Source organism: Heloderma suspectum, chromosome 2 (assembly GCF_057233095.1).
Source record: "Heloderma suspectum isolate Gila_16-S chromosome 2, 16-S_ref, whole genome shotgun sequence".
Classification (NCBI taxonomy): Eukaryota; Metazoa; Chordata; class Lepidosauria; order Squamata; family Helodermatidae; genus Heloderma; species Heloderma suspectum.
The window spans coordinates 358,476,544-358,492,227 of record NC_139459.1 but is presented as its reverse complement, the minus strand read 5'-3'; the positions used below and the strand labels follow the sequence as shown (position 1 = coordinate 358,492,227).

The 15,684-nt window shown below is 44.8% G+C and overlaps 1 protein-coding gene across 6 annotated transcripts in view; it reads right to left on the bottom strand.

Moving 5' to 3' along the window:
• Positions 1-4,415, bottom strand: part of PRRC2A (proline rich coiled-coil 2A) — a 40,863-nt gene extending 36,448 nt beyond the window's left edge. For 4 of the 6 annotated variants that reach the window (XM_084841006.1, XM_084841011.1, XM_084841012.1 and 1 more), the window contains exon 1: positions 4,202-4,415. The gene's annotated coding sequence lies outside the window, so the exon portion shown is untranslated. Of the gene's footprint in view, positions 1-3,880; positions 4,002-4,201 lie in introns of those variants that run through there. The other 2 variants (XM_084841010.1, XM_084841008.1) reach the window with 2 other exon arrangements.
• Between the last annotated feature and the right edge of the window lie 11,269 nt (positions 4,416-15,684).

Sequence of the window (15,684 nt, the reverse complement as noted above, 5' to 3'; positions counted from 1 at the left end):
CACTGAATTTTTGACATATTGTGTTAATTGATATACAGAGGAATGCATTTAAGATTCTAGTGGCGGTTAATCCATTATCAGGCACATGTCACAGTAAAGGCTTCTAACATCTAAATCATAATTACACTTAATTACATGCCAATCTGTAAAGTGTCATCCTGTAGGAATAAAAGATCTAAAGAGTACCATCCTATCAGCTTATACATTATAGGCGCTATCAATAATTCATGTTACACTAATGGTCACAAAGGGCCCTATTCATTTATAAATTCTTCTGCAGAACTGAAGGTACATTGAAAGCTGCCCCTCAACAATAAAAGAATCTTGATTTAAAGGTGATAGTCAATGATGCATCATAAAATGGATCAGAATTTGAGCATTTTACCCTCCCAAATCATGCAGTTTTAATGCCGATTATGTCAACTGAAGATGTAAAAAAATATTCCTAGGATGGCCTGTTCTATAACCCCAACACTGGCCCTCATGTAGTCAGATAATCAGCAATAGCGCTGATCAAGTGTTCAGTGGAGCCAGTTCTCTGCTCCCTCTGTCAGACAGCTGATCAGCATTATTGCTCAATATCTGACCACAGCTGGATCAGGCCTGGAACCACTTGCACAGCAGTCATTAGACTGTGCAGATGCCCCTAGATGTATCAGGGTGACTGTGTTTATAAAATGATTTGATCCATTAAAACCCCCAATATGTTAATTAGTATTACCTTATGAGCTTATCATTCGAAGTTCCCACTCTATTAACAGCACCCCATGTAAATCATTCAGGTCACTTTCCTAATGCCCAAACTGCAAAGGTAGTCATTTTTTGTTCTATTACCTGTGATTTTAGATAGTTTTAAGTTGATAGGGTTTTAACAGGATTGTTTGACCTTTTGAAAAGGCATCTAATATCACAGCCCTCTTTGTACTTTCACTACATAATACATATCTAAGATGTCCAATTCCCCCAGCACTGCACAACCACGTATAATGGCACCTGAGCAAAAACAAGCCAATAGCAATTTTAAAAATAGCACATCTTACTAGTAGCAGCTGATATTTTAAAACCCATTATTTATACAGTCTTTCTGGAATATACATTTCCCATCCTATTTGATTTTAATTGTATACCATCCTTTGGAGCCCTGGCTATCCATTTATTATAAATCCACATGTTTTAACAACTTTATAAATCTGCATGTTTAATAATTCAAGTGATTAAAACCTCAATTTAATGATTTTTATTGCTTGTTCAGAGGAAAAAGACCCCTCCCATTTCAAAGCCACCCTTATACTGAATCAGCAACCATTAATTATTAATATATTCAATTTATCTGCAGAATCCCAAAGCTGCATTAGAGTGGAATAGATTTTAAAGTCAGAGAAGAGACTCCTAGTTTGAACCATGTTAACAACAGAAACCAATATGTATTATCAAAATGAAAAAAACCTCAAATCAGAAGGCATTTCAATGAAAAAACAAGCCCCCTAAATTCCATCACCAGAACAGGAAGGCATCTGTTCCTGTTCTGGTGATGAGACGGTCTTCCTTGAACAACCATTTTAAAGGATGGTTTTGAATCAAGCAGGGAAACAAATAGCCACCGCCTCATCAGCGACATGCTCACAACCCTTCCCTACATTTAGCCCCCCAAAAGAACATGCTAAAAACGAGATCCAAGACTATGAAAGAATGGGGGAAGGGAACTGAGAGCACCCCCAAGGCATTGCACTCTCACTCGACCGCACAACTACGACCAGCAGCACTGTGTGAATTTGCACTAAAAGGGCTTGATATTTAGATCATATGCAATTAATGGCAAATTCACTTATCCAGAAATACAAGATTTAGCTATTTCATTTCATCTCTAATCCTTTATTGAAATCACTACACCTTTTTTGTATGCACAGTAAACCTGACAAGGACCCAGTTAAGACACTCATCCAAAAGCTGCCTTGCTTTTCAGTGTTATCCAGTATTTTGAGGCGTACCTTCAAGCGGGGGGGGGGGGAGCACCCTTCTTGCTGCATAAACACACCCTATATTTTGGAAATCACCCCATTCAGAGACCTATGGTTCTGAAATGAAAGGGAGCCATATTAGCTCTCCTTTTTTGTGTGCCAGCACCTTCAGATCACTATCACCCCACCCTCTTACCAAAATGCTGGGAAATTCGAACTCTGCTTTTAAACTAAATTAATTCTGGCTGTGCCCTATTTTTAAAAAATACCAAACAAAAAGAGGGGAAATATGCCACAAAAGCCCATTTAAGAGCCCAAGGGAGGGGATCCTTCCTCTCCCCCCAATTGATTTTGTGTTTAGAATTGCTACAAGAAACGCAAAGCTTTACCCATTAACTAGCCCCTCTGCCTTTTCCACAAGGCACACCCACCCCTTGTTTCAGTACTACTCCCAAAGAGATATGTTTATCTTCCCTAAACAGATAGATTTTCTATGAACTGGATTTAAAGAAATAAAACACCTTCAAGCATGAATACTAGCACTTTAGCACTAACAGGACTAGATTTTCACTGCCACCTCAAAACCATAATCAAAACTTCCTCAATTATTAAACAGGTTGATATTTTTTAAAGTGCAGCTGCAGTAAAATGGGTTTTTATATGAGCTCACCTCACAATTAATGCAGCATCAACTTCATGACTACCTCAGTATTGCTTTTATTTAGGTCTTCTCCCTGAAAATTGAGAAGCATCTTCTCAATTTAGAGTGGTTTTAGGGTAGGTACTGAAGAGGTTGGTTTAGCTGCCCTCTTCAAATATTACTCCTGCCTAAAATTATGGGAACACCTGCCACACCTCCTCTCCACCACCTCAACCTCCCCTTGATCTATTCCTAGGTTTGGAAAAATAAATATAGACTGAATCTAAAGGGTAGAAATAGATTTTTAAACTATGAACTGCAAACCTCAGGGGCAATGCAATTATCATCCTTAACAAAAACAGCTTCTAATCAAGCTATCTATCCCTTCCTTCAATAGATTTGGGTTTTGCTAGCTGATTGTTTTATTTTAATAAGAAAGGCCTCTATAGATAGTAACATGGATTTCAATTTACTTGATTTCCTTGTTCCAGCAGAATCATGTATCCCAGAGGTCGATACCATACTGAAGGTATGAAGGTACGTATGCTGGGGTGAAAAAGTGATTCTCCCCAGTCATCCACCCTGCTCCCCAGGAGTGGCGTTTTGGATTTGAGAAGCATCAAGTCACCTGCACCTTCCACACAAATGTTGTGGAAATAATGGCGAAATACAAAGAGGATAAAGGAATCGTCGGATTCAGCACCAGATCCTAGAGCTTCTGCCTCCCATCTTTTAGAAAAATTAAATAAAAGCAAGCTATCGCCGTTTCTCCACTTCAGTCTCCATTTAGACGTCATCTGAGGTTTTGATGGGGAATCTTTTAAAGATATGAAATAAAATCCAGGGAGCGGGGGAGAAAGCACCTCTTGCTCCCTCCTCAATTTCACTGGCATCTCAGCCCCCACCTCAAAAATAGCCTCAATATTTCTGAGCAACCATAAAGATGGATACTTGCTGGGCGATTAAATGGCTCGGGTCGCTCTTACACCCCCCTCCCCAGACACTTGCCCCAGGATCACCCTGGACCGTTGTTTCCACCCCTCCTTCACAACACCCCTTCAAATGTAGGCGATTCTTCTCTCTCCAATTATCAGGTGTGCCGTGAAATGGGGGGGGGGGGGAAATGGGGTCATAACTGAACTCCGCCTGAAACTCCGACAGGCAAGTTACTGTCCTTTCTCAATAACGGCCCCCCCCCCCCGGCTTTGGCCTGAGGGGAACCGGTTTGGGGGTGGGTGAAAACAAGAGGGCGCCTCTTTCTGTAGGCACCCGCTTCTCTCACCTCTTTGTAGGCGGCTCGACTTGGGATGACAATTCGGCGCCCAAGTACCCTCTACCTGGGCAAATACCCACCAAGAGCAACAAGGGCGGCGCTCTGGGAAGGGCAGGTCTGGTTCAGGGGAGCGGAGAGTGCGGCCCGAGGGGCGGATGGAGGCGGATTCAGTTTGGAAAGAGAGCTCAAGACGGATGAAGCAGGGGACAAAATGGCGGAGGCCTGAACGTTCTACCGGCTCAACCCGACCCATTCTCCCTCCTCGCACCAGCGCCGCTTTCTGGGAGCTCGAAGACAGGCTTACTGGGAACGAACCAGGCCGATACCCACCTCGACGGCTCGGGCTCGGTCCGCTCTTTCCGGATACGGGCTTCCCGGGGGCGGAAGGGAGTCCTAGACGGAGGATGGAGGCGGATTACGCTATCCCCCCCTCCCCCTACTTTGTAATTTGTCCCAGGCCCGATGTGGCAGCCTCGGCGTCTAAGCACCGACTAAACGGCCATCCGGGTCCCAGGCCCCGGCGGCGGCGGCGAAGCCACGCCCCTCCACGCTACGTGAGAGGAGGCGCTAAAAGGACAAAACCCGGAGGAAGGGAGTTTGGAAACAGAAAGGGGTGGTGTGTGGTTGAAGACCAATCGGCAGGAGTCCCGGCATAATTTATGCAATCATGGAATAGCTTCCCGTACGTACAGGAATAGGAAAATGGCTGGTTTTTTGCCATAATTTATGGCAAACTACAGTTCCCCGCATCCTCAGCCAGCATGGTCATTGACTTGCTGACTGGGGAATCCTGGGAGTTGTAGGACTGTCTTCTGTCTACACATGCATAGGATTGCACCCTTAATGGGTTTTCCCAGGCAAGGAGTTCCACAAGCCTAATGCAACCAGTGATATTTTGTAGCCATTTTCTGAACTTCACGTGATCTGGGGTACCTCAATAAGAACCTTGCTGGATCAGACCAAAGGCCTATCTAGGACAGCATTCTGTTAATGCAGTGACCAACCACACTTGCCTGTGGGAAGGGCCTCTTACTAATGCTCAGAAAGGTTCATAGGCAAGAAGGCATACCCCTAAGCAGGGCTATGTCAAACATGGGTGAACATTTACAGTGCAAAAAAGGGAATTTGGGGGCTTCTTAAAATGTTCTCTGGAAGATGCCAGGTTTTGCACCAGTTTTTCTTTCTGCTGGCTGTACCCCTATCAGCCGATTCTTCTTTGGGGCTACCTGATACTGCCAATTAGGAATAATGTAATCAGCATAATGGCACCACATAGCTAATCAAGGATGGCAATGATGTCATGAAGCCAAATCAGAGTGAGGACAATGCATCCTGCCTTCACTCTGAATGGGTAAACAGTTTCCCCATGTTTTGCAGACCCCAAATTATTGCTGATATTGGGGGGGGGGATTGTTGCCCAACTGCTAAGAACCTTGGACCCAAATCATGTAAGGGGTTTAAAGGTTAATAACAACCTTTTGGACTGCCCCCAGAATCTGACTGGGAACCACAAGACAAGGCTGCCCATTGTCACTGCTATTGTTTATATTGGTTCTAGAATTATTGAACAGAGATATAAGACAAGATGATCAAATTACAGGAAAAAAGATTAAAAAGAAGAAATATAAGCTGAGGGCTTTTGCAGATAACTTGGTGTTTATGTTGGAAGAACCTTTAAAGGAAATTGAAATTTTAATGAAAAAATTAAAAGAATTTGGAGAAGTGGCAGGGTTCAAAGTTAATAAACAAACAGAAGACAAAAATTATAACAAAGAATATGAACGTTCAAGAAAAAAAATTGATGGATAAGACTGGCTTCCAAATTGAAAAGAAAGTAAAATATTTGGGAGTCCTTTTGACAAATATGAATTGTATGCTTTTTCAAAATAACTATGTAAAAGTGTGGAATGAAATTAAACAAGACCTATTAAAATGGGGAAAATTACAACTATCACTTTTGGGAAGAATTGCAATGATCAAAATGAATGTATTACCTAGAATGTTATTTTTGTTTCAAATGATACCCATTATTACATCGGATTTACCTTTTAAGCAGTGGCAGAGAGATATAACCAAGTTTATAAGGCAAGCAAAAAACCCCAAGAGTTAAAATAAAAAATTTACAAGATGCAAAGGAAAGAGGTGGCTTGGGATTTGTTGTTGTTGTTGTTGTTCAGTCGTTCAGTCGTGTCCGACTCTTCGTGACCCCATGGAACATAGCACGCCAGGCCTTCCTGTCCTCCGCTCTCTCCCGGAGCATGCTCAAGTCCATATTCATTGCATCGGTGATGCTATCTAGCCATCTCATCCTCTGCTGTCCCCTTCTCCTTTTGCCTTCAGTCTTTCCCAGCATCAGGGTCTTTTCCAGAGAGTTTTCTCTTCGCATTAGGTGGCCAAAATATTTGAGATTCAGCTTCAGGATCTGTCCTTCCAATGAGCACTCAGGGTTGATTTCCTTTAGTATGGACTGGTTTGACCTCCTTGCAGTCCAGGGGACTCGTAAGAGTCTTCTCCAGCACCACAGTTCGAAAGCATCAATTCTTTGGCGCTCAGCCTTCCTTATAGTCAAGCTCTCACAGCCATACGTTACTACTGGGAAAACCATAGCTTTGATTAGACGGACCTTTGTCGGCAAGGTGATGTCTCTGCTTCTTACTATGCTGTCTAGGTTTGCCATAGCTTTCCTCCCAAGGAGCAAGCGTCTTTTAATTTCATGGCTACAGTCACCGTCTGCGGTGATCTTGGAGCCCAAGAAAATCAGATCTGTCACTGCTTCCATTTCTTCCCCTTCCATATGCCAGGAAGTGAGGGGGCCAGATGCCATGATCTTCATTTTTTTAATGTTGAGTTTCAAACCAGCTTTTGCACTCTCCACTTTCACCCTCAACAAGAGGCTCTTTAGATCCTCTTCGCTTTCTGCCATTAGGGTGGTATCATCTGCATATCGGAGGTTGTTGATAATTCTCCCAGCAATCTTAATTCCTACCTGTGATTCATCCAACCCGGCGTTTCTCATGATGTACTCTGCATATAAGTTAAATAAGCAGGGTGACAATATGCAGCCTTGTCGTACTCCTTTCCCAATTTTGAACCAATCGGTTGTTCCATGTCTGGTTCTTACTGTTGCTTCTTGACCCTTGTAGAGGTTTCTCAGGAGACAGGTAAGGTGGTCTGGTACCCCCATCTCTTTCAGAATTTGCCAGTTTGTTGTGATCCACACAATCAAAGGATTTAGCGTAGTCAATGAAGCAGAAATAGACATTTTTCTGGAATTCTCTTGCTTTCTCCATGATCCAGCGAACGTTGGCGATTTGATCTCTAGTTCCTCTGCCTCTTCGAAACCCAGCTTGTACTTCCGGTAATTCTCGGTTCGCATACTGCTGAAGCCTAGCCTGTAGGGTTTTGAGCATCACCTTGCTGGCATGTGAAATGAGTGCAATTGTGCGGTAGTTTGAACACTCTTTGGCGTTACCCTTCTTTGGAATTGGAATGTAAACTGACCCTTTCCAGTCTTGCGGCCATTGTTGAGTGTTCCAAATTTGTTGGCATATTGAGTGCAGCACTTTAACAGCATTATCTTCTAGGATTTTAAATAGCTCAGCTGGAAGACTGTCATCTCCGCTAGCTTTGTTGTTAGTAATGCTTCCTAAGGCCCACTTGACTTCACTCTCAAGGATGTCCGGCTCAAGTTCAGTGACCGCACTATCATGGCTATCAGGGACATTCAGATCTTTCCTGTATAGTTCTTCTGTGTATTCTTGCCACCTCTTCTTAATCTCATCTGCTTCTGTTAGGTCCCTGCCTTCTTTGTCCTTTATCATGCCCGTCTTTGCACAAAACGTTCCCTTGAGATCTCTGATTTTCTTGAAGAGATCTCTAGTCATTCCCATTCTGTTGTTTTCCTCGATTTCTTTGCATTGTTCATTTAAGAAGGCCTTCTTGTCTCTCCTTGCTATTCTCTGGAACTCTGCATTCAGTTGCATATATCTTCCCTTTTCTCCCTTGCTCTTCGCTTCCCTTCTTTCCTCAGCTACTTGTAAAGCCTCATCAGACAGCCACTTGGCTTTCTTGCATTTCTTTTTCTTTGGGATGGATTTCGTTGCTGCCTCCTGAACAATGTTACGGACCTCCGTCCATAGTTCCTCAGGCACTCTGTCTATCAGGTCTAATCCCTGAAATCTATTCCTCACCTCCACTGTATATTCATAAGGGATATGATTTAGGTCATACCTGAATGGTTTAGTGGTTTTCCCTACGTTCTTCAATTTAAGCCAAAATTCTGCAAGAAGCAGCTCATGATCTGAGCCACAGTCAGCTCCGGGTCTTGTTTTTACTGACTGTATAGAGCTTCTCCATCTTTGGCTGCAAAGGACGTAATCAATCTGGTTTCGATGTTGACCATCTGGTGATGTCCATGTGTAGAGTCGCCTCTTGTGCTGTTGGAAAAGAGTGTTTGCTATGATCAGCGTGTTCTCTTGGCAAAACTCTATTAGCTTTTGTCCTGCTTCATTTTGTACACCAAGGCCATACTTGCCTGTTATCCCAGTGATTTCATGACTTCTTTTTGGGGTGTTAGTTCTACAAGGTGTTGTAGGTCTTCATAGAACCGATCTACCTCAGCTTCTTCGGCCTCAGTGGTTGGGGCATAGACTTGAATTACTGTGATGTTGAATGGTTTGCCTTGGATCGTACTGAGATCATTCTATCATTTTTGAGATTGTACCCCAGTACTGCTTTTCCCACCCTTTTGTTGACTATGAGTGCTACTCCATTTCTTCTAAGGGATTCTTGCCCACAGTAGTAGATATGATGGTCACCTGAATGAAATTCGCCCATGCTTGTCCATTTTAGTTCGCTGATTCCCAAGATGTCGATGTTCAATCTTGTCATCTCATGTTTGACCACCTCCAGCTTACCTTGATTCATTGATCTTACATTCCAGGTTCCTAAACAATATTGTTCTTTACAGCATCGGATTTTCTTTTCACCACCGGACACATCCACAGCTGAGTGTCCTTTCGGCTTTGGCCCAGCCGCTTCACTCTTTCTGGCGCTACTTGGAAATACCCTCTGCTCTTCCCCAGTAGTATATTCGACACCTTCCGACCTGAGGGGCTCATCTTCCGGCGTCATCTCTTTTAGCCTTGTGATACGTTCCATGGGGTTTTCTTGGCAAGAATACTGGAGTGGGTTGCCATTTCCTTCTCCAGTGGACCACATTTTGTCAGAACTCTCTGCCATGACCTGTCCGTCTTGGGTGGCCCTGCACAGCATAGCTTATGGCTTCACTGAGTTACGCAAGCCCCTTCGCCACAACAAGGCAGTGATCCATGAAGGGGATTAAAGACTACTATAGAACTAAAGCCAGAAACTTTTTTATTGGGACTAACAGATAAAACACGTGAAAGAGAAGGGGGGAACCCTCTTTCTCTACGTGACAACGGCTGCAAGGTTATTGCATGCACGAAAGTGGAAGAATGAAACAATACCAACTGTGAGCAAGTGGATCATGAAAATGATGGAGCTGGCAGAAATGGCAAAACTGACTATTATAATAACAGAAGGGTCAAAAACTACATGTATGTTAGATTGGAAACCTTTTTTAGCATCTGTACAAGAAATAGAGAAAAATGATATCTATGTATGTGGATTTTGAACTTTGAGATGCTTGATTCTCTTTTTTCTGTTGTTGCTAAAATTAGGAGTAAGAAGATAAAGTCTGTGAACTCAATGTATGATATACAACTAAGATAAGAACTAAAGAATAATAATAATAAGCATTTGTTGTGTAAGGGGAGCCAAAGATAGATATCTTACAATCTTAAGAGATATTTTAGTGTATGTGTATTGCCGTTGTGTTTCTGTTGTTGTTGTGTTTTGTTTGTCTTTCTTAAAAAAATAAAAAATAAAAATAAAGAAACTGACTGGGAACCAGTTTATATGCTGGTTTCAGCATGGTCCTTACCAGGCCAAGGGTGCAATCCTATCTAGATAGGCGGCCGCCTCCAAACTTGGAGGCGACCGCCTATCCAAAGTAGGGCAGGAGAAGCATGGAGGGGATTGTTCCCTCTGCGCTTCTCCTGCCCTACTTTTTCTGCTAGACAGCTGATTGCAGCCGTCTAGCCGCAGGAGCACAGAGCAGGGAAGGAGGCTGCTGTACGATGCATTGGATGTGTCATACAGGCAGCTACGATCTCCCCACCCCAGAATGCCCCCAGCCACGCCCCTGTCCGGCCCCTCCATGCTCCTCTTGCGAGTGCGGAGGACAGGGCTGTTCTGCACTGCCTCAGAGGTAGCGCAGAAGAGCAGGGGAGGTCAGTTTTCCCGAGCGCGGGCGCTGAGGTAGGTTCCCAGAAAACAGCATATCCTATGGCTGTCTAGCGGCCATAGGATTGCTCCCTCCGGAAATAAAAGACCTAGAAATGCACTGCCAAGTCTTGTGCTGGTGGTCTTCTGTTGGAGTTAGTGAGCTAATCTCCTTGAGTCCATGCTATTTTATCTACCAGGCGGCACCAGGCAGCATCAGATTTCTGACCCAACAATCACCTCTTGCATGTTCTATACCACGTGAAAGATAAACTATCTGGCCAATATACCAGCTAGGGCAAGTTTAATTGATTAACTTTAGTTGATTGATTTACCAATAAAAGTGATTCCAGGTTACAGCCCTAATTGATACAAGTTCATCATATCTTGCCTTAGGGTGCAGTCCTATTGGGATAGCCATAAATCTCTGAACTTGGAAGCTTACGGCCATCCAATGCAGAGCGGGAGGAGTGGTGGAGGCGATATTTGCCTCCATGCGCCTCCCTGTGTTTCAGCTAGATGGGCTTTTTCACCCATCTAGCTGGGGCTCTGCAGAGTGAGGCAGAAGAAGACTGGGGAGGCCTAGGGATACAGCTTAAGCCAGCCTCACCAGTCCCCTCCCTGCCCACTGGCATGCCCCCTTTCCCTCTTCTCTGAGGTCGCCTTTGCAACTTTGGAGAGGCAGCTGACATGGATTTTTCTGTGCTGGCAGTGGGGGCAAGGAACGTGCATTCCTGGCTCTGAGGTTGGAGCAGTGTCTCTCACCTCAGATCCAGGAATCCAAACTGCCCTATGGCCCCCCAGACTCTGTCTAGGAGCCATAGGATTGCACCGTTACTTGCCTTTTCCCCTAAGCTAAGGAGCCTCTATGTGTGAACGCGGTACGCCATGAAATACCCATTTCTGGGGAGGGGGAGGAGCAGCAGCAGTCGTGAACAGCTATTGCCCTTGTGTCTTTCTTGTGGGCTTCCCAGAGGCATCTGGTTGGCCGCCGTTGGAAGCAGGGTGCTAGGCTAGATGGATAACTGGTGTGATCCAGCAGGGTTCTTCTTAATGTCCGTATGTATTTTTAGCATCTTATGCAAAGTGAAGAGCCTACAGGGAGGGAGAGGAGAGGGTTTGGCTTGGCCATCTATGGGGAGTCCTTCCACTTACTTCTCACCACAGCATACATGTTGGGAGGACAAGATTAGAATAATAGAATCATAGAGCTAGAGGTACCTCAAAGGTCATCTAGTCCAACCTGCTGCTAAAGCATCCCTGATAGGTGGCCATTCAGCCGCTGCTTGAAAGCCTCTAACAAAGGAGAGCCCACCACCTTCTGAAGCAGTCTGTTTCACTTCCAAATACCTTATACTGTCAGGCATCTTCTTCCTAATGTTTCGTCTAAATCCTTTCTCTTGGAAGTTGAATCCATTAGTTCAGGTCCTACCCTCCAGAGAAACAGAAAGCAAATGTTCTCCATATGACAAACCTCTTCCAATATTTGAAGAGGTCTATCATATCACCTCTGCTTCATTGACTAAGCTAAAGCCTTTGATTGTGTGGATCACAACAAACCCTGGCAAATTCTGAAAGAGATGGGAGTACCAGAACACCTTACCTGTCTCCTGAGAAACCTGTACGAGGGTCAAGAAGCAACAGTAAGAACCGGACATGGAACAACCGATTGGTTCAAAATTGGGAAAGGAGTACGACAAGGCTGTATATTGTCGCCCTGCTTATTTAACTTATATGCAGAGTACATCATGAGAAACGCGGGTTGGATGAATCACAGGTCGGAATTAAGATTGCCGGGAGAATTATCAACAACCTCAGATACGCAGACGATACCACCCTAGTGGCAGAAAGCGAAGAGGATCTAAAGAGCCTCTTGTTGAGGGTGAAAGTGGAGAGTGCAAAAGCTGGTTTGAAACTCAGCATTAAAAAAACGAAGATCATGGCATCTGGCCCCATCACTTCCTGGCACATAGAAGGGGAAGGAATGGAAGCAGTGACAGATCTTATTTTTTTGGGCTCCAAGATCACCGCAGACGGTGACTGTAGCCATGAAATTAAAAGACGCTTGCTCCTTGGGAGGAAAGCTATGGCAAACCTAGACAGCATAGTAAGAAGCAGAGACATCACCTTGCCGACAAAGGTCTGTCTAATCAAAGCTATGGTTTTCCCAGTAGCAACGTATGGCTGTGAGAGCTGGACTATAAGGAAGGCTGAGCGCCGAAGAATTGATGCTTTCCAACTGTGGTGCTGGAGAAGACTCTTACGAGTCCCCTGGACTGCAAGGAGGTCAAATCAGTCCATCCTAAAGGAAATCAACCCTGCCTGCTCATTGGAAGGACAGATCCTGAAGCTGAATCTCAACTATTTTGGCCACCTAATGCGAAGAGAAAACTCCCTGGAAAAGACCCTGATGCTGGGAAAGACTGAAGGCAAAAGGAGAAGGGGACAGCAGAGGATGAGATGGCTAGATAGCATCACCGATGCAATGAATATGAACTTGAGCACGCTCCGGGAGAGAGCGCAGGACAGGAAGGCCTGGCGTGCTATGGTCCATGGGGTCACGAAGAGTCGGACACGACTGAACGACTGAACAACAACAACATCATATCACCTCTTCTCCAGGCTAACCATGTCCAACTCTTTCCTCAGGGCTTCGTTTCCAGGCCTCTTACCATCTTTCTTGCTCTCGTCTGGACGCGTTGCAGTTTGCCAACATCCTTCTTTAACTGCAGTGCCCAGAGTTAGACAGAATAGTCCATGTGAGGTCTGACCAAAGCAGAATACATCGGAACCATCACTTCTTGTCGTCTGGACACTAGGGCACCGCTTTCACACTTCACTCCATTGCAACTGCACAGCATTGTAGCTTCGAATTAGCTTCTGCTGCGATACACTGACAATTTACTGCGGGCTTCCCCAGCAGACTCCGGCATGCTGTTTTTTGCCATGATATTTTAATGCGCAGCTGTGCAGTCCCATGAGCATGAAGGTGTGACATTCAGTGGCTGTTTTGTATTTTAGGGGTTCTGTTGTGTCTGTCCGTCCCTCGTTAGGTAAAAAGTGTGTGTTCTGTACTCCTATATTTCCATGCCATCTGTTTGTCAGTTCCCCAGCCTGGGACTCTCGCGATGGTTTGCACTAACAAGCGTGAGCAGTACATGCCTACCAATCGCTCTGAAATGGTGGCCGGAGTGAAGTAGGTCCTCCCCCAAGACCATCCCGGCCCTCGGGCACTAAGTCCAAAAGCAACCATTGCGAAGATACAATGCTGCAAAAATGTGTGAAAGTGTGATTAAATAAATGAAAACACCTCTCTGTGCCTCTGTAACTGCGCAGCTGTGAAGGGACGGGGGAGTAAAGAGGCATCACAGAATGACGCAAGTACTACGCATGCCTACAACACACCCACCGCAAAATGTGAAGTCAGTTTGGGGACGGGACAGACAGCTCACAGCCACGGGAACCCCGCAGCAAACCGAAAACATCGCAGCAAAACACTTCTTTGGAAATCCACATTTTCCGGGAGAAAGCCACAGATGGCTGTGAAGTGGCAATTTTGTTGTATGTCCTGAAGGGCCTCGTCTTGCATCCGCCCCAGAGTAAAAGGCTAGTATAGATAGGGCCTACATTTCTTTTGATGCAATGAAGAATTGCATTAACCTTTTTGGCCACTGCATGGCACTGCTGAATCATGTTTAGCATGTCCTTAGATCTTTTTCACATGTACTGCTGTCAAGTCAGGGGTGTATTCGTACAACTGATTATTCCTACCTAAATGCAGGTGTTTATAGTTATCTCTGTTGAAATTCATTTTGTTGGTTTTGGCCCAGTTCTTCATCTCGTCAAGAACATAAGAAGAGCTCTGCTGGATTGGAATAAAGGCCAACCTAGTCCAGCATCCAGTTTCCCACAGGGGCCAACCAGATACTCACAGCAAGCTCACAAGCAGGATATATGCAATAGTATCATCCCGCTCATGTTCCTGAGCAATTGGTACCTAGAGATGTATTGCCGCTAATACTGGAGGTAATATATAGCCATCATGATGAGAAGCCCTTGATAGGCTCATCCTCCATGAATTTGTCTTGAATTGTTTATGGCGACTAAGGCATTATCTACCCTGCGCAATACGATATCAACTGCATATTGGATGAACATCTCTATTCCTTCATCCCAGTCATTTATGAAGATGTTCAACAACACTGGCACCAGGACAGAATGCTGCTGCAGCGCCTGCCCCCCCCCCCCCGTCATTTCTCAAGAGGTTGACGGGGAGCCATTGATGAGCATTCTTTGGTTAGTCCACCAGCCAGCTACAAATCTACCTAACTGTAGCAGCATCTAGCCCGTATTTTTCCATTTTGCCATCAGGAATATCATGCGCAACCTTATCAGAAGCTTTGCTGAAATCAAGATATACTATGTCCACAGCATCCCGCTGATCTACCCGCCTCGTAACTTTGTCAAAAAAGGTTAGTGACTTGTTCTTGAGAAAATGGTATCAGCTCTTTGTGTTCACAGGATTCCCCTCCACCTCAAAAATGCTCACAGACTGACTGACCGCTTAACGATTCTAGAACAGCCTTCCCCAACCTGGTGCCCCCCAGATGTGTGGGACCACAGCTCTCAGAATCCTGCAGCCAGCATTGGCTTATCCACCCCCCCCCCCCATGAATTTGTCTTGAATCTTGCTTCTGTCATCTAAGGTATGATGCCATCTGCAAATTTGATGGGTGGGGAATTCTGGGAGTTGTAGTCCAAAACAGCTGGAAGATACCTGGTTGGGGCAAGTCGTTCTAGAACCTTTCCAGCTATCGAAGTCAGACTGACCAGTCAGTAGTTGCCTAGATCCTCTTTGTTCCCCTTTTTGAAGATGGGGACAACGTGTGTGGGCCTCCAGTCTTGCGGCACCTCCCCTGTTCTCTTGTCTTCTGTTCTCTCCCCAATGGCTGCCAGTCCATTTCCAGGCCCGATTCAAAGTGCTGGTGTTAACATTCAAAGCCCTTAACGGCTTGGGGCCAGGTTACCTGAAGGATTGCCTCCCCCCATATGTGCCCGCCCGGACCTTAAGATCATCGTCAGCGGCCCTTCTCCGTGAGCCCCTGCCAAAGGAAGTGAGGCGGGTGGCTACTAGGAGGAGGGCTTTTTCTGTTGCGGCACCCCGGCTCTGGAATGAGCTCCCTAGTGAGGTTCGCCTGGCGCCTACATTGTATTCCTTTCGGCGACAGGTGAAGACCTTTTTATTTTCCCAGGCATTTTAGCATTTTAGCTTTCTAAATTTTTATCTTTGCTGTTTTAAATCTGTATTTTAAACTCTTGCGCTGCTGCTAAGTTTTATTGTGGTTGTATTGTTATATTGTGGTTTTAATGCTCTATATATTTTAAATTGTTTTATTGTGTGTTGTTTGGTTTTAATTTTTGTGAACTGCCCAGAGAGCTTCGGCTATTGGGCGGTATAGAAACGAAATAAATAAATAAATAAATAAATAAAATCTCCCCCAGACCTT